We start from the raw sequence: 15,195 nt of genomic DNA, 5'->3' as shown, positions 1-15,195 counted from the left end.
TATCTGAATCCATTCACTTGAGGTGTCCAGTTTTTCTTTCGTTAACCATAATACTCAGACATTCTCCATACCTGATCGTTGAACCAAAACTTCTGTAAAACCTGGATCCTCCTATCCTTCATCAGAGCAGTCTTTTCACAATACTTGAGAAGTCACTTCTCATGATTAAATCCTTCTTAGAATGAAAGGCCTGATGAAAAAAACATAATTCTCCACTTTTGGACTATGCATTTTTCCCAGTCAGTAGCACACCTTCTAGAATTCTAATATAAGGGATTTGTGCAGCACTTCACTGTTAACCTATGTTTACTAATTTCTACTTCTCATGGTTCTGAAAGTCAAAGGTCAGTTATTATTAAAACTTGAGGGGATTCATGGCTTCAGAAAGCGGTGACATCACTTTATGAAAATATACAACCATATATGTTTACTTTAATTTTAGAAAGCCATTCTTTACTTTTAGAAACAATGGAAAATTAATGAAGTGAAGGGACACAAGTATAGAGTTTGTATTTAATCTGGCTAACATAGCTCTGCATTTAAGTTTGTCTTTTTTTTTTTTTTTTTTTGCTTTTTCTTTGCCTATGCATACTAAAGCCATCCTGGGTACACATTTTAATTGACATGCACTGCGATGTTTTACTTGTCACTAGCACAAGTTAGCCAAGGACTGATTTTCTTTCTTTACAATGTTGTGTTAGTGTCTGCTGCCCAGCAAAATAAATCAGTTATTAGTAAATACAGCTTAGCCTCCCTTTTGAGCAGTCCTGCCATCTCCCACTTGGGCCTCCTCTCCTACTCCAAAACTAACTCCACTAGAGCACTCCATAGCAATAGCTATCTACTACATACTTGGTATGTTACCTATGCCCTTGCTGCAATGTGTCCACAAGTCTGTTTTCCATGACTGCATCTCTTCCTACATTCCAAATGGGTTATTCAGCATCTGTTTTCTGGATTCCACTTAAATGCATTAATATGCACACATATATATTACTTTTTATTTGGTTGCCACAAACCTCAATCGCTGTGTGTGGAATCAAACCTGGGACCCCTGCATAGGGATCATGGTGTCTTAGCCACTGGACCAACAGGGCAGTCCCCTGTTGTAATTTTTTTTTTTTGATGGCCATTTGGAATGGTGTGAGGTGATATGTTGTTGTACTTTTGATCTGTGTGCCTTTGTTAAGTTGAGGTCGTTTTTTCTATGTTCAGTTTTTGGAGAGTTTCTATCACAAACACTTGTTGAATTATTTCAAAAACTTTCACCAACTATTGATGTGATCATATGGTGTTAATCCTTCACTATACATTCATATGCAGCTAGTGAAGAATTTTTCCATATCTGGAATAAACCCCACACTTATTTATGGTGTCCAATCCTTTTACAGTATTGGTGGAATTTTTTGCTCATATTTTGCTAAGGATGTTTGTCTCTGTTCATCTATGAGATATTGGTCTCTAACTTTCTTTTTCTGTGTTATCTTGGTGTTGGTGTCAGGGTGATGGTGAACTTGTAGGATGAGTTTTGGGTTTTCCTTCCACTCTAGAATTTTGGAAGCGTTTCAGAAGTGCATGTGCTAGTAGTTCTCTGACTGGTTCGTTAAATTTCCATGTGAAGCCATCTGGAGTTTAAGTTTGTCGACTGGAAAATTTTCATCACCGTTTCAATATTAGTGCTTGCAATCACTCTGTTCATATTTTCTGCTTCTTCTTAGTTGAATTTCTTAACATTTGTCCATGGCTCAGATTCTAAATTTTATTGACTTATAGTTGTTTGCTGTAGTCCCTTATGATTCTTTGTTATTTCTGTTATACCAGTTATAATGTCATTCTTTATCATGCCAAATTTGATTAATATGTTGTCCTTTTTTTCTTGATTAGTCTGGACCATGATTTGTCTATAGTGTTTCTCCTCTCTAAGAGACCATGTTTAGTGATACCGATTTTGGTCTTTTTTTTTTTTTATCATTTCTTTTCTTTAATTTCTGCTCTGATTTTTATCATGTTTCCCCCTTCTATTCATTTTGGGGAATTTTGTCTGATTTTTCTTCTTTCTCTAAATGCTTTAGATTTAAGATTATGTTGATTACTTGAGATGTGTAGAATTTATCAACTTCACTCTTTTACTGCTTTAGCATGCTCCATAACTTTTGGATAATCGTGTTTTTAATATTATTTTCTTCTAAGATTTTCTTTTGTTTTCTCTCAGATTTCATGAGTGATCTCTTGGCCATGGAGAGTTGTATTTATTCATCTACATGGATTCGTGTTTTTCACAGTCCTCGCCCACAAATTCTGGTATGTAAATCGTAACAATGTGGTTAAAAAAAAAATAATTGATACAATTACCACTATCACAAAATTGCCAAGGCTTGATTTGAGATCCACTTTGTGATATATCTTGAAGACATTTTATTTTCACTTTAGAAAAATGTGTATTCTGTTCTGCTTCAGTGAAATGTCCTATACATATCAATTAACTTTGTCAGGTCTCTTGTGCCTTTGAACACTTGTGTTTCATTTCCAACTTCATTTCTAAATTGGAGGATAATTTCTTTCCAATGTTTTGTTGGCTTCTGCTGTACAGCAGTGTGTATTAGCATGTAGGAGACCAAAGTCCTTTTTTGTGTTGTTAATTGTTTGTTACGTATTCATTTTTCTAGTCCCTCCAGAAATGTTTCTCATCTTTTCTCCATTCCATTTCTAGAATGTTTTATCGCCTTTACTACCACAACATCCAAGTTATTTTCAGGGAGCCTGGCCACTTTTTCTTTCATTATGTTTTGAGTTTTTACCATATTCCTTTGCTTACAACATAGGTCTCTGACTTCATATTTCCCTACTTAATGTGTTAATGCTCATTTCTTCCCAGACTGCTGCATAATAGCTATTGCTCCTTATCTCCACTCCAAGTTGATAAAGTTGGTTGAGTGGCTAGTGTGGGCTTTGCAGATGGAGAGACTGACAACTAGGTTCTTGAGTTTGCAGCTGAGTCTTCCCTCTCTAATGGTGGTACCATATCTGTCCGTGTCATTTGTAGGTGTCTATGGGATTAGTCTGACATTAGGCAGTCTATTTGCTGAAGATTGGTTGCATTTTTCTGTCTTGCTTGTTGTGTGGTGTGAGGCATCAGCCCTGGGTTGTGTAGGCATTTGGGTGCAGTGCATCTGAGATTAAGAAATAGCCTTCAAGGAGACTGTAACCAGTTAATATTCAGAGTAGACAGGAATTCTCTAGTGTCCCATGATCCTGGTCTCAGTGTGAAAGGTTGTAATGGAATGCAAAGATGCCAGGATTCTTGGCCTCCGGAGGAGAGGAATTCAATCTGGGGCCAGAGATAAGGCTGGATCACTCAGAGCTTTGTATAATAAAATTTTATTAAAATATCAATGAGATAGAGAAAACTTCTGACATAGGAATCAGAAGGGGGCAGAAAGAGTACCCCCTACTAGTCTTAGGCTGGATGTTGTATAGTCACTAGCAGTCTGTTAATGAAAGAAAGGAATGTTTTAAAACTCAGAGTGGTACCAAGCCCCCTCACACATAAGATTAATTTTGGTATAATCTTGGCATCAGACGATTCATCCCGGGCCATAAAATGATTAACTTGAATCTTGTAGAATTACAGATTACCATACAAATAGATTCATTTACATAGATTAGGGAAACACTATCTGAGTATGATATACTGGTTTTGTCCAGTAGGTTCTGAGCCATTAGGCAGAACTGACTTGAGGACAGAGTTTGGGGTAAAAGCATAGTACATTAGCATAGTTTAAGACAAACATTTCCATAAGAAAAATGCATTGGTTATCTCAAGGTTTGAGAATAGTTAACTTCAGATGAAACCAGGTGTCATTCTGGCAACACAATATTTTAAGAGAAACCTCTTTTTAAATTTGTATAGAGAAGGAAAAAAAAAATATTGCTAGTTTGTTTCCTCCTGCCACTTAAGAGAGATAAAAATGTCTGATACTTGCAGGCCAATTCCTCCCTTTGGAGACCCCTGGCCTTCCTGCTTGTTACTCTCTCAGATGATGACAGCTGAAAAGATCAGGCCCAACTTATGCCCAGAGAACTACAATACCATAGTGATAGATTGAGGAGATTAAAAAAGTAAGATAGATAAAAGTGAAATAAATAAATAAAAGGTGCCACAAGCAATAAACACTACAGAGAAGAAAACAGATTCATAAAGAGAACCAATCAAGTAAATCTCAAGGCAAAAAACACCACCAGAGCAGAGTGCCAACTGAAGAATAAAGAAAGCGAATCTGACAAGAAGATCAGAACAGCCCCCACAGAATAACAGAAAACCATAGTTAATATAGAAATGCATACCTGTGTTAAAGGATGACATGATGCAACAGCAACAAAAGGCACAGAAAATAGGAAACCAAAGAAAAAGTATAAATAGCTATACAAAAAATAAAAATATGGTTGAAATGACCTTCAAGGCCAAATCAATGTGTAGTAACAAAAAAGCCTACAACTGAGAAAAATAGTGCACAAACAACACAACAATTCAATGCATCAAAAGAATAATACATATTTCCTAGTGTCTCATCTGTCAGTTCCTAGTGCTCAACATGAGCCAGAGGACAATTACACCTCTTTGGGAAGTTCTCCAAAGATGGAGAGAACTGGACTCTGGATCTCTCTAAGGACACCTCAGACTCAAAACTGCTGTAATTTCTGTGCATTTTTACAGCTGCCTGAGTCTGGGCTTTTTTTTTTTTTTTTTTTTTTTTTTGACCTCTTCTCAGCTTTTGATGTATTCCATAAACACAGGGTCTGTGTCATTAATCCTGTGTATTTAATCTGCAGCATGCAAAACTTGTTGGAAGATTCCTAATCCTCTTCCTTAATGGCTGTGTCCCTGGGTCTCAGGTGTAAATTTCATCATTCCACACATGTGGTCACCAAAGGAGTCTGCCCTGAGACACTTGTGGCACATTGGGTCTGCCGTGATGAGCACAGAAGGTGGTACAGCTGCTTGGAATGCTGGAACCATGGTGGTGACAATTATGAATAGGAGCCAGCAGCCATAGGCAGAATAGGTTTTGCCTTAATGGGATCTTTTTCTAGCCTGTGTTTGCAGGAGCATGAGTGGTACTTCTGCTGGTCTTTCTCTACTGCCTTGTCGTAGGTGTTAACAGGTGGGAAGATGAGGGGCTACCAAGGTATCTCTGCCTCCTGAGTGTGACACAGTATCTCCTCTTTAGCAGTTTGGGAATTCTCAAAAGGCATTCCCTACTACACAATGACTCATACCTGCTCCATCAGGCCATTTCCACATAGTCAACACCAGTCCTCTCCCAGGGTTCCTCTAAATTCCATGTTCCAGCTTCCAGACTCTATGCATACTGGCTGAGCTGCATTGCACTTTGGGCCATTATAGGTTCATGACACACATTGTCTGTGTGACTCTCGCTCTATCCAAATTATATTTCATCAGCTGTTTTACCTTGTTTCCTTTCAGTCCAAAGTAATTTGCCCTTTAGTGAAGGGGGTTGCCTCATTCTGGAAATCTCTTTCCTGCTTCTCCATCTCCCACCTGAGGCACAGGTTTTGTCTTGTTTCCTCTTCTTCTCTCTTCTTAATTCCTTTCCACTCAGGTATGTCTGGAACGCACATGGGACATTCTGGTGATCAGGGTCTTCTGCTAATATTTATCTGATGCTGTGGGAGAACTATTGTCCATGTAGAAATATTATTTGTGATCCATTCATTGAGAGAGTTGCATTTCACATCTGCCTACATTTCTGCCTTCTTGGAACTTCTCAGTTTTTCCTGGCAAACTCTATTATTCTTTTTTTTTGACAGAAAAACATGAAACATTAGTTGCCATGAATTAATCTGTTTGATGGTGCTTTGCTTACATTCACATGTAACTGGTACTACTTTGACTTCCAATATGCAATCAAGCATATTGTGTTGTCATTTTTTTTTCTTTCCCTTGGAAATTTCTCTTAATGAGGAATTGTCATTAGCATGAAGAAATGTAGAACTTTCCACATAAAATATAATAGCATAATTGGGCTCAAAAAGGCAGCACTTGAATATCTCTAGCTATTTTTTGAACGTTCCTGACATTTTCCCAGAGTACAAATGTCTGACTTTGGATCTCGAAGTGCAACTCCATTCAGTGGGTATCAAAGGTCAGAGACTGCCATGGGCATAATTTAATTATTGTATAATAGGATGGCAAGTTCATAGGAAATTACCAGTTGGTACTTGACTACTTGAAAAAAGAGAGAAAACGACAGCAATGACCAAAAAATAAAATTGAAAAAAAAAAAAAAACACAGGAATGTGTAGTTAGTTATTTAATCATAAAGAGGTACACATAAATTGATGTTTGTATCACAGAATAAGCAAGGAGATAGCATACAATCATCTATATCTGCTTAACTGTCTCTGCTAATGACTTGGACACTGTAAATCACACACAAACCAAAAAAACAAAAAAAAAAAAAAAAAAGAAAGAAACATAATTTTGTAAAATTCTTAGAGATAAGAATATGAGAATACCTTATATGTCTCCTGGGAAACGTGTACGCTACTAAAGGCGCAGCAGTTAGAATTGGACATGGGACAATGAACTAATTCAAAATCAGAAAAAGGAACAAGTCAAAGCTATATATTGTTGCCCTGCTTATTTAACTTCTGTGCAGAGAACACCATGAAAAACATAAAAATCTCAATGAAACTCAAGTTAGAAACAAAATTTATGTGGGAGATATGAATAACCTTAGTTATCCCAATGACAAACACCGAAATGACAGAAGAAATATAGTAATTAAGGTGCCTCTTGATGAAAGTATTATCTGTTTCAAGTATAGACATCTGAAATGAGATAGTCCTCCATAAAAGATGAAATCTCAGTTTCACATATCAAAATGTAGATGAAGATTTCAGGGTGTGAAACATAAAATTCTCCATTATTCACATATACAAATCTGGAGAAAGATTTTCCAACTTAAAGTACAAATTCTCTGTACATCATACATGAAAGTATGGACACAAAATATTCTGCCAAAAATGTGGAATTTTTTTTACATTAGAGTTATGAAAATCTGGATGCAGATTCTTTGACAGGAAATACAAAAATGTCTATTTCACATATCCAAACATGGTCACATGAAACATGGAATTTTTTTCATATTTTTCATTTGAAAATATTTGTGAGTTCTTTCCTTCATGAAATATTGAATACTGTCTATTTAACATTTGAAAAACCTGTGTTAATTTTCCTACAAGAAATATAGAATTGTCCCACAGATTTTCATGCTTGAGCTCTGAAATTCTCTATATTTTCATCAAGAATGTTTGGAAGGTCTTCTGATATGAGATTTGGAATTCTGTGTATTTCCCATTTGACAATCTGGGGAGAAATGTTCTCATATGAAATATGAATTCTCAATGTTTCAAATGTGAAACACTTTCCAGATTTGTATACATGAAAGAGAATTTCCCATGATTCAGAAATTAAGATCTGAGCTAAACTGCAAACATCAAACAGCTATATTTCATGCATTTCCTGAATACCATATAGAGTTTTCTGTATTTCCTTGATGAAAATCTGGGTGAAGATTTCCCTACAAGACATAGGGAATTAATATATTTTACATATGTAAAATCAAAACCCTTATGATTATACAGTGGAAGTGACAAATCGATGCAGGGGATTCTATCTGATAGATGAGTGCCTGAAGACCTATGGATGGAGGTTAGTGATGTTGTACAGGAAGCAGTGATCAAGACCATCCACATGAAAAAGAAATGCAAAATGGTAAAGTTATGAGGCCTCACAAAGAGCTGAGAAGAGGAGCAAAGCTAAACACGAAGGGGAAAAAGAAGACTATACACATTTGAATGAAGAGCCCCAAAGAATTGCAAGGAGAGATAAAACCTTCTTCAGTTATCAATGCCAATAAATAAAGCAAATCAATAGAATTGGAAAGCCTTCTGATCTCTTCAAGAAAGTCACAGATACCAAGGGAAATTTTCATGCAAAGATGGGCACAATAAAGGACAGAAATGGTACGGATATAACAGAAGCAGAAACTATTAAGAAGAGGTGGGAAGAATAATCAGATGAACTATGCACAAAAGATCTTCATGACCCAGTTAAGCACGATGGTGTGATCATTTACCTGAGGGCTGGATGTCCTGGAATGCAAAGTCTAGTGGAACTTAGGAAGCATAACTACAAACAAAGCTCGTGGAGGTGATGGAATTCAGTTGAGATATTTCCAGTTCTAAAAGATGATGCTGTGAATGTGCTGCCCTCCATATGCCAGCAAATTTGGGAGACTCAGTGGTGGCCAGAGGACTGGAAATGGTCAGTTTTCATTCCAACCGCAAAGAAAGGAAATCCAAAGAATGTCCAAACTACCACTTAATTGCACACATCTGATCTACTTGCCAAGAACTGCTCAGAATTCCCCAATCCAGGCTTCAACAGAATGTGAGCCATGAGCTTCCAGATGTTAAAGCTGGATTTTTAAAAGGCAGAGGCCCAGGAGAATAAATTGTCAACACCTGTTGGGTCCTCCAAAAAGCAAGAGAACTCCAGGAAAACATCTACTCCTATTTGACTATGCCAAAGACTTTGATTGACACAAGAAAACGACACAAGAAAACAGTCACATCAAAACGTGGAATATTCTTCCAAACATGGGAAGACATGCCTCCCAATAAAATTTCAATTCAGTTCAGTTCAATTCAGTCGCTCAGTCATGTCCGTCTCTTTGCAACCCCATGAATCGCAGCATGCCAGGCCTCCCTGTCCATCACCAACTCCCGGAGTTCACTCAGACTCACGTCCATCAAGTCAGTGATGCCATCCAGCCATCTCATCCTCTGTCATCCCCTTCTCCTCCTGTCCCCAATCCCTCCCAGCATCAGAGTCTTTTCCAATGAGTCAACTCTTCACATGAGATGGCCAAAGTACTGGAGTTTCAGCTTTAGCATCATTCCTTCCAAAGAAATCCTAGGGCTGATCTCCTTCAGAATGGACTGGTTGGATCTCCTTGCAGTCCAAGGGATTCTCAAGAGTCTTCTCCAGCACCACAGTTCAAACGCATCAATTCTTCAGCACTCAGCCTTCTTCACAGTCCAACTCTCACATCCATACATGACCACAGGAAAAACCATAGCCTTGACTAGCCGGACCTTTGTTGGCAAAGTAATGTCTCTGTTTTGAATATGCTATCTAGGTTGGACATAACTTTCCTTCCATCTACATAAATATAATAATTTTTTATTAACTTGGAAAAATTTCTCAGTAAATATGAAAGGTGAACTATGATAGTAGTGCAGGTTATAGAATGTTGTTGAATAATGTATAGAGCATTTGATTTGTTATTACATTTCTTTATTGATCATTCAGTAAGCACTTAAAATGTCATATGCAGGCTCTATGTTTCAGCTGATGTGAAAGATACAAAAAGTAAAGAGATTAGACCCAAAACATATTGAAGATATCTGTGATGTCCTTCATAGGAGGGCAAAAAAGTTGCTTCCAACTCCAAGAAAGACTTGAGACAAAGTTGTCAGAAGGGGCTTAGCATGACTGAAAATAATTTGTGTGATTGTAGCTTCAGAAGAGAAAAATAATGAAACTACTAAGGAAAACAGATATCATGTCTTCCAAGAACTTTTTAACCACGCTGATGTGCTGCAGTAACCACTAGGAATTTATTCTGTCTCTATGGGGACAGATAAGCAACATATAAACATGCATTTGGAATTATAGGGTGGAATCTTGGTGTCAGGAAATAAAGACATGCCTTAAGGACAGCAGAGCAAAAATGACCCTATAGAATACCACTTGTAAAGTACATATCTTGAGCTGACCATGGGCCAGTCACTGATTATGTCATGCTATCTTTGGTATCACAGTGATGGTATAATTGTGATCATGATTTTGGATGTGCTACAATATCTATATTTTCAAGGACAAAATGAATTTCTATAATGAAAACAATCTGCTGTCTCATCTTTTAAGACTCCACCAGTAACTAATAGAATATAATATGTGAATGCACTGAGGTTCATACTGTGTATTTTCATTTTTCTAATTTTATTTGCATCTCTTTCTTCATCCATACCATCCTAAGTTAGACACCCCTTCATTTCAGCATGAATGATTTCAGAAATCACTTTACATCCATTACCTCTTTTCCCTTGCTTCTCATTTTCTTGCTTACAAATATTATATCAGGTGTCATTTACCTAGGATGCATAAGGAATGTTTTCTTGAACTGAAGAGTTTGGAAAACTGTGCAGTAAAATAGCCAACCATTGAACTAAAGCCTCATTTTACTCTTCTTTGTTTGAAAAGAGAAAATGAAACTATGAAGATGAACATGTAAATTTATTGTTCAAATACAGGAATTGTAGATATTTGTTGACATCTCCCAACATAAAGTTCAATCTTCCTTAGGCTCCATAATCTGACACGTATTTGATAGGTCAGTTTTAATAGCATGGTTTTTATATAATGATGATTGTTGATGAGTTGACTTGAAAGAGAGGAGGCAGATGTGTAAGTGATTGTTGGCACTGAGAACCATGAGTTGCCTCTCTCTTGCAGGTTAGGAAAAGGACTGTCATGGCCTGACATATCGCTATGCCTGACTGGAAATTTAGAAGGTTCCACCATCAGTCCAGAATAAATGCTCTGTAATGGGGAATACAATGTGGTTCTGAGAAGGAGATGTAGTTGTAGTAGCAAAGTCCTCAACGTGGCCATTTACTTGAGTGTAGCTGCTATGTGAGTGCCAATAAAAATACTCAACTTTTTAAAAACAGCAGGTTGATCTACTACAATCTGGTCTGTTTGTCTAAGTGATATTGGTGATGGGGAAAGTAAGTCACATGGACTTACAGTGCTTGTAATAGCAAATATCTGGCTGGGAAGAGGCTTTTGTATGAAAGGCACATGTAAACTTGTGGAGGCTGAAAATGGGCTCTCTCCACTAATTTCTGGGAGAAATTCAGAGTTATGATCATCTTTGTTGACACTTGTTTTAACATGCTTCTTGTTATCTTGCACTAATGAAGATATTGGAGACACATTGTTAATCCCAACTCTTCTTTGCATTTAATAAAAGTTGGGGATGATCTCTTTTGAAATTTGGATTATAGTAGGTCTGTAAATAAAATCAAAGGATTACATTATTTAGTTTCTTGACAAACCAAGGTAAAACTGACAAGCAAAGCTAAGTTATAAAAATGTATTCCTATAATGAAACCAATCAAATAGCATCAAATAAAACACCTCCATTAGTAGTTTAGCAGGTAACATGTTAGAAAGAATATGATCTTCAACTAAAAATATGTTGTGTATATACAGTAAATACCACTTTAAGTAGCTGCAGGACATGTATCTGGTTTCACATTGCTAGGAAAGTTTTTTAAACATCCAACATTTTAACCTCCAGCTGTTCTCAACTTCAAAAAATAAAACTTTTCAACGATTTGTTAGCTCAAGTTTAAATTCTGTTTTAGCTACATATGTGGGACATGCTTTCTAGGTCACATGATTTCATCTTACATATTGCCAATAAGTGAAAATGTTGGAATACCTTACTCAAAAGAGAGATGTTGTTTTCTTCTTCCAATGGCTCCATACAAAAGGCGGGATCGAGCCTCAGAGTCCCCCATAATCTCGAGCATCTACCCCCAAAAACCAAGTCTTTTTATTGCTTTGTGCTCTCACCTCTGACTTTACTGGGGCTGTCCCCAGTTCTTAAAAGTTCCTGGGCAAAAGTGTTTAAATCAAACCCCTCAGGTGGCTCTCTAACTCAGAAAGTTTACCCGGACTCCTACAGCTAAACAGTCTGGGTGGGAAGCTAAGATATTCAAATAGCTTAGAACTTCAGAGAGTTAGAAACTGTCAAATAAACTAGTTTTGGATTTCATTGAAGCCAATGTTTGCTGACTTTTCACATCCCTAAATTGTATCCTTGAATATGTATTAATTAATAGTTGGTATGTAAAAAAATAAGTAGTGGCCTTGGTCTTAGTAACTTTAGACCCTTAAGGTAATAAATTATTTCCTTGTTGTAAACCCAAATATCCACTCTATAGTGCAAAATCAGAAGATGGCTTTTATCTTAGAGAAAATAAGTCTTTGTTGATAAGTCCTTGTCAAGAGTCATAAAATGTTAATAGGCCTTCTGACCAGAAGATGATGTAAATCACCTTTTTGTATATGATAAATTTGCAAGAAAGAAAAAATCTGGTTTTTGATAAGAATCAAAGACTGCTGAATCCCTATGTAAACTGAAAACCCCTGAAAATAAAGCTATGGGCCTTGCTCACCAACACTTGGTCCCCATTTTCTCCATCTGAGCTGATGTCCTCTCAAGCCATTTATCTGCCTCCAAGACCTCTCGAGAAGGTGTCTAAGATGGGGCACCTTCTGCTATTCGAGAGGCGCCTTGCAGATCTTTGGTCAGAGCTAACCTGGTGTCACAGGTTATATTGATTTTCCTTAAACCAAGCTACTCAGCCTCTTTTCTCCACTGAATTTTCCTACTGAGCTATCCTTATGCTCTTACTCTTATATCTCTAATTAGCATATAAATAGTCACCTAGGCCATCTCTCCTTCGAATACCCTGGATCAGCCGGGGCTGGACCTGGGCAGCAGATCTTTGAAAAGTTTGTTGCTTTTTACTATATCCATAAAGATTAAGCTGTCTGCCAGGAACTTTTCGCAAAATATTCTGAAAGGTGCCTTTCTTTCCAAGACTTCTTTCTTAAAGAGTTCTTCATTGATCACTATACATGTGCCTCTCTCATCCCACCAAATAAATTCAAACTGATCACTTTCAGCTATATTCCAAAGTTTTTGTGGAAAGGTGAGTGAAAGAAAATCATTCACCTCATCTGTTTCAGAAACAGAATATTTGTAGAATGGCCTATTTATCACAAGATCCTCAGACAAAGCCTGTAAAGCATATTCTCCAATCATAGATCTCAAAACCGAGTCCCTAGTAAGTGTACAATCATACAAAGAAGATAAAATGGAGGTTTCTGAACCAGTTGACTCATCCTTAGGAGGCCCATCTTGAATTTTGAAGGAATATGTGCAGTCTCAGAGAAATCTTTCTTCACTCACACTTATTGATAGATCAACTAAACAGAAAATTAACAAGGAAACACAAACTTTAAATGATGCAATAGACCAGTTAGACCTAATTGATATCTATAGGACATTTCATCCCAAAACAATGAATTTCACCTTTTTCTCAAGCATACACGGAACCTTCTCCAGGATAGATCACATCCTGGCCATAAATCTAACCTTGGTAAATTCAAAAAAATTGAAATCATTCCAAGCATCTTTTCTGACCACAATGCAGTAAGATTAGGTCTAAATTACAGGAGAAATACAATTAAAAATTCCAACATATGGAGGCTGAACAACACGCTGCTGAATAACCAACAAATCACAGAAGAAATTTTTTAAAAAAAAAAAAATTTGCATAGAAATGAATGAAAATGAAAACACAACAACCCAAAACCTGTGGGACACTGTAAAAGCAGTCCTAAGGGGAAAGTTCATAGCAATAAAGGCATACCTCAAGAAACAAGAAAAAAGTCAAATAAATAACCTAACTCTACACCGGAAGCAACTAAAAAAGGAAGAAATGAATAACCCCAGGGTTAGTAGAAGGAAAGAAATCTTCAGATATTTTTCTCACTTGTCTGATTTTACACACCTCAACTTCAAATATTGCTTGGCTGGCCTACAGAGAAACTCTCTAGACCATCACAGAGGTCCTCAAAGTCAAAAGGCTGTGACATCACAAAATCACTGGTCTCCTAGCTATTGAAAGGTAATGTTCAGCCAGTGCTTACTTCAGAATCAACTTAAAAATACAGACTGCTTACAGAAATAGTAACCAAAACCATGAAGTATGCAAAATCTCATTCCTAAAGAATTTTTACACAAAAAAATTACATCAATAAATCTACTTAATTTCTGAAAGAAAAGTAATTTATCACTTTTCTATACAAACATTCTTAATATTTGGTACTATTATCCAAGTAAACTTGGTCTACTGGCTTCAAGACGGTTAAGAATCTATTAACCGTCTTGTTTCAACTACTCTGTGGTCTATGTACTTAACTTTCAGCCTGGTTGGGGCTTTAACATCTCTAAATCTTTTCACAGGATATTGTTCAGGATGTTATCGATGGCCCTTGAGGAGGAACTAAAGACCCTTGAATTTGCTTAATGGCTAAATCATTATTATTCTCTATCGCTTGATTATTATCCTTAGATTCTGTCTTTTCTAGCTTCGCTGATTAAAATTACTTTTGAACACGAGGAGGCCTACAATCTCTGAGCTCTCTCTCTCTCTCTAGGTTTTCATACTTTTCAATCTTAAGAAGGGACTGCTTGGAACAGGAAAGGAAATAAAATGTTGGACTTAGAACTCGATCATAAATATGACAGAAAATCTCAGTTGCAGGTTCAATTTCTCTTTCAGGTTTTGCAGTTCTTGGAATGTTTGAGTCAGCAACAACTGTGGCTATTTCCTGTTGAGATGGAGCGTGGAATTGGAAATAATTCTGAAATTTAACCTTGGTATCAGTATGTTCTGTTATGAAAACATATCTCTATATTTTATATATGATATTTATATATGTATATATATATATATATATTTCTGTATCTGTCTGTTTTTGTCATAAGCTGGACAAACATTTGAAAATTGGTAGATCTTTATTAAAAGCAGAGAGGTGAGGCTATAAAAGAGTTCTCATATTTTACATGCAGCCAAGAAAACATATTTTGATGTATTTCCACTTACATATATTCACCAACTTTTTAAATCTTTCTACATAGACTTTTTAATCTTTCTACATTTGGGTTTTATTTTTTTCATTTATATTATACCTAACAGGAATTAAAAGCCATTGCACTTTTTTTATACACACACTCATGCACACACACAGGTGTATATATGTCAAAATATAATTTTATGCAAATTTATTTAGGTGGCCAAACTCATTGCTTACTCCCAAGATCTTAAAGAACAAACAAGCCCTACATTATCTAATAACTTTCTGGCTGAACAATTCAGATCCTGTTGCTGAAAATCTCTCCTTTAATCTAGCTCATCTTCCACTATTCTTTCTGAAATAAGAGGTAGGACTCATACTTA

The 15,195-nt window shown here is 36.5% G+C and overlaps 1 pseudogene; it reads right to left on the bottom strand.

Moving 5' to 3' along the window:
• Window positions 1–10,442: 10,442 nt before the first annotated feature.
• LOC138986732 (heat shock transcription factor, Y-linked-like) lies at window positions 10,443–13,129 on the bottom strand (annotated as a pseudogene).
• Window positions 13,130–15,195: the final 2,066 nt, after the last annotated feature.

Source organism: Bos mutus, unplaced genomic scaffold (genome assembly GCF_027580195.1).
Source record: "Bos mutus isolate GX-2022 unplaced genomic scaffold, NWIPB_WYAK_1.1 CTG1034, whole genome shotgun sequence".
Lineage (NCBI taxonomy): Eukaryota > Metazoa > Chordata > Mammalia > Artiodactyla > Bovidae > Bos > Bos mutus.
Note: the sequence above shows the minus strand (reverse complement) of the source record. Positions and strands in the feature narration are given on the sequence as shown.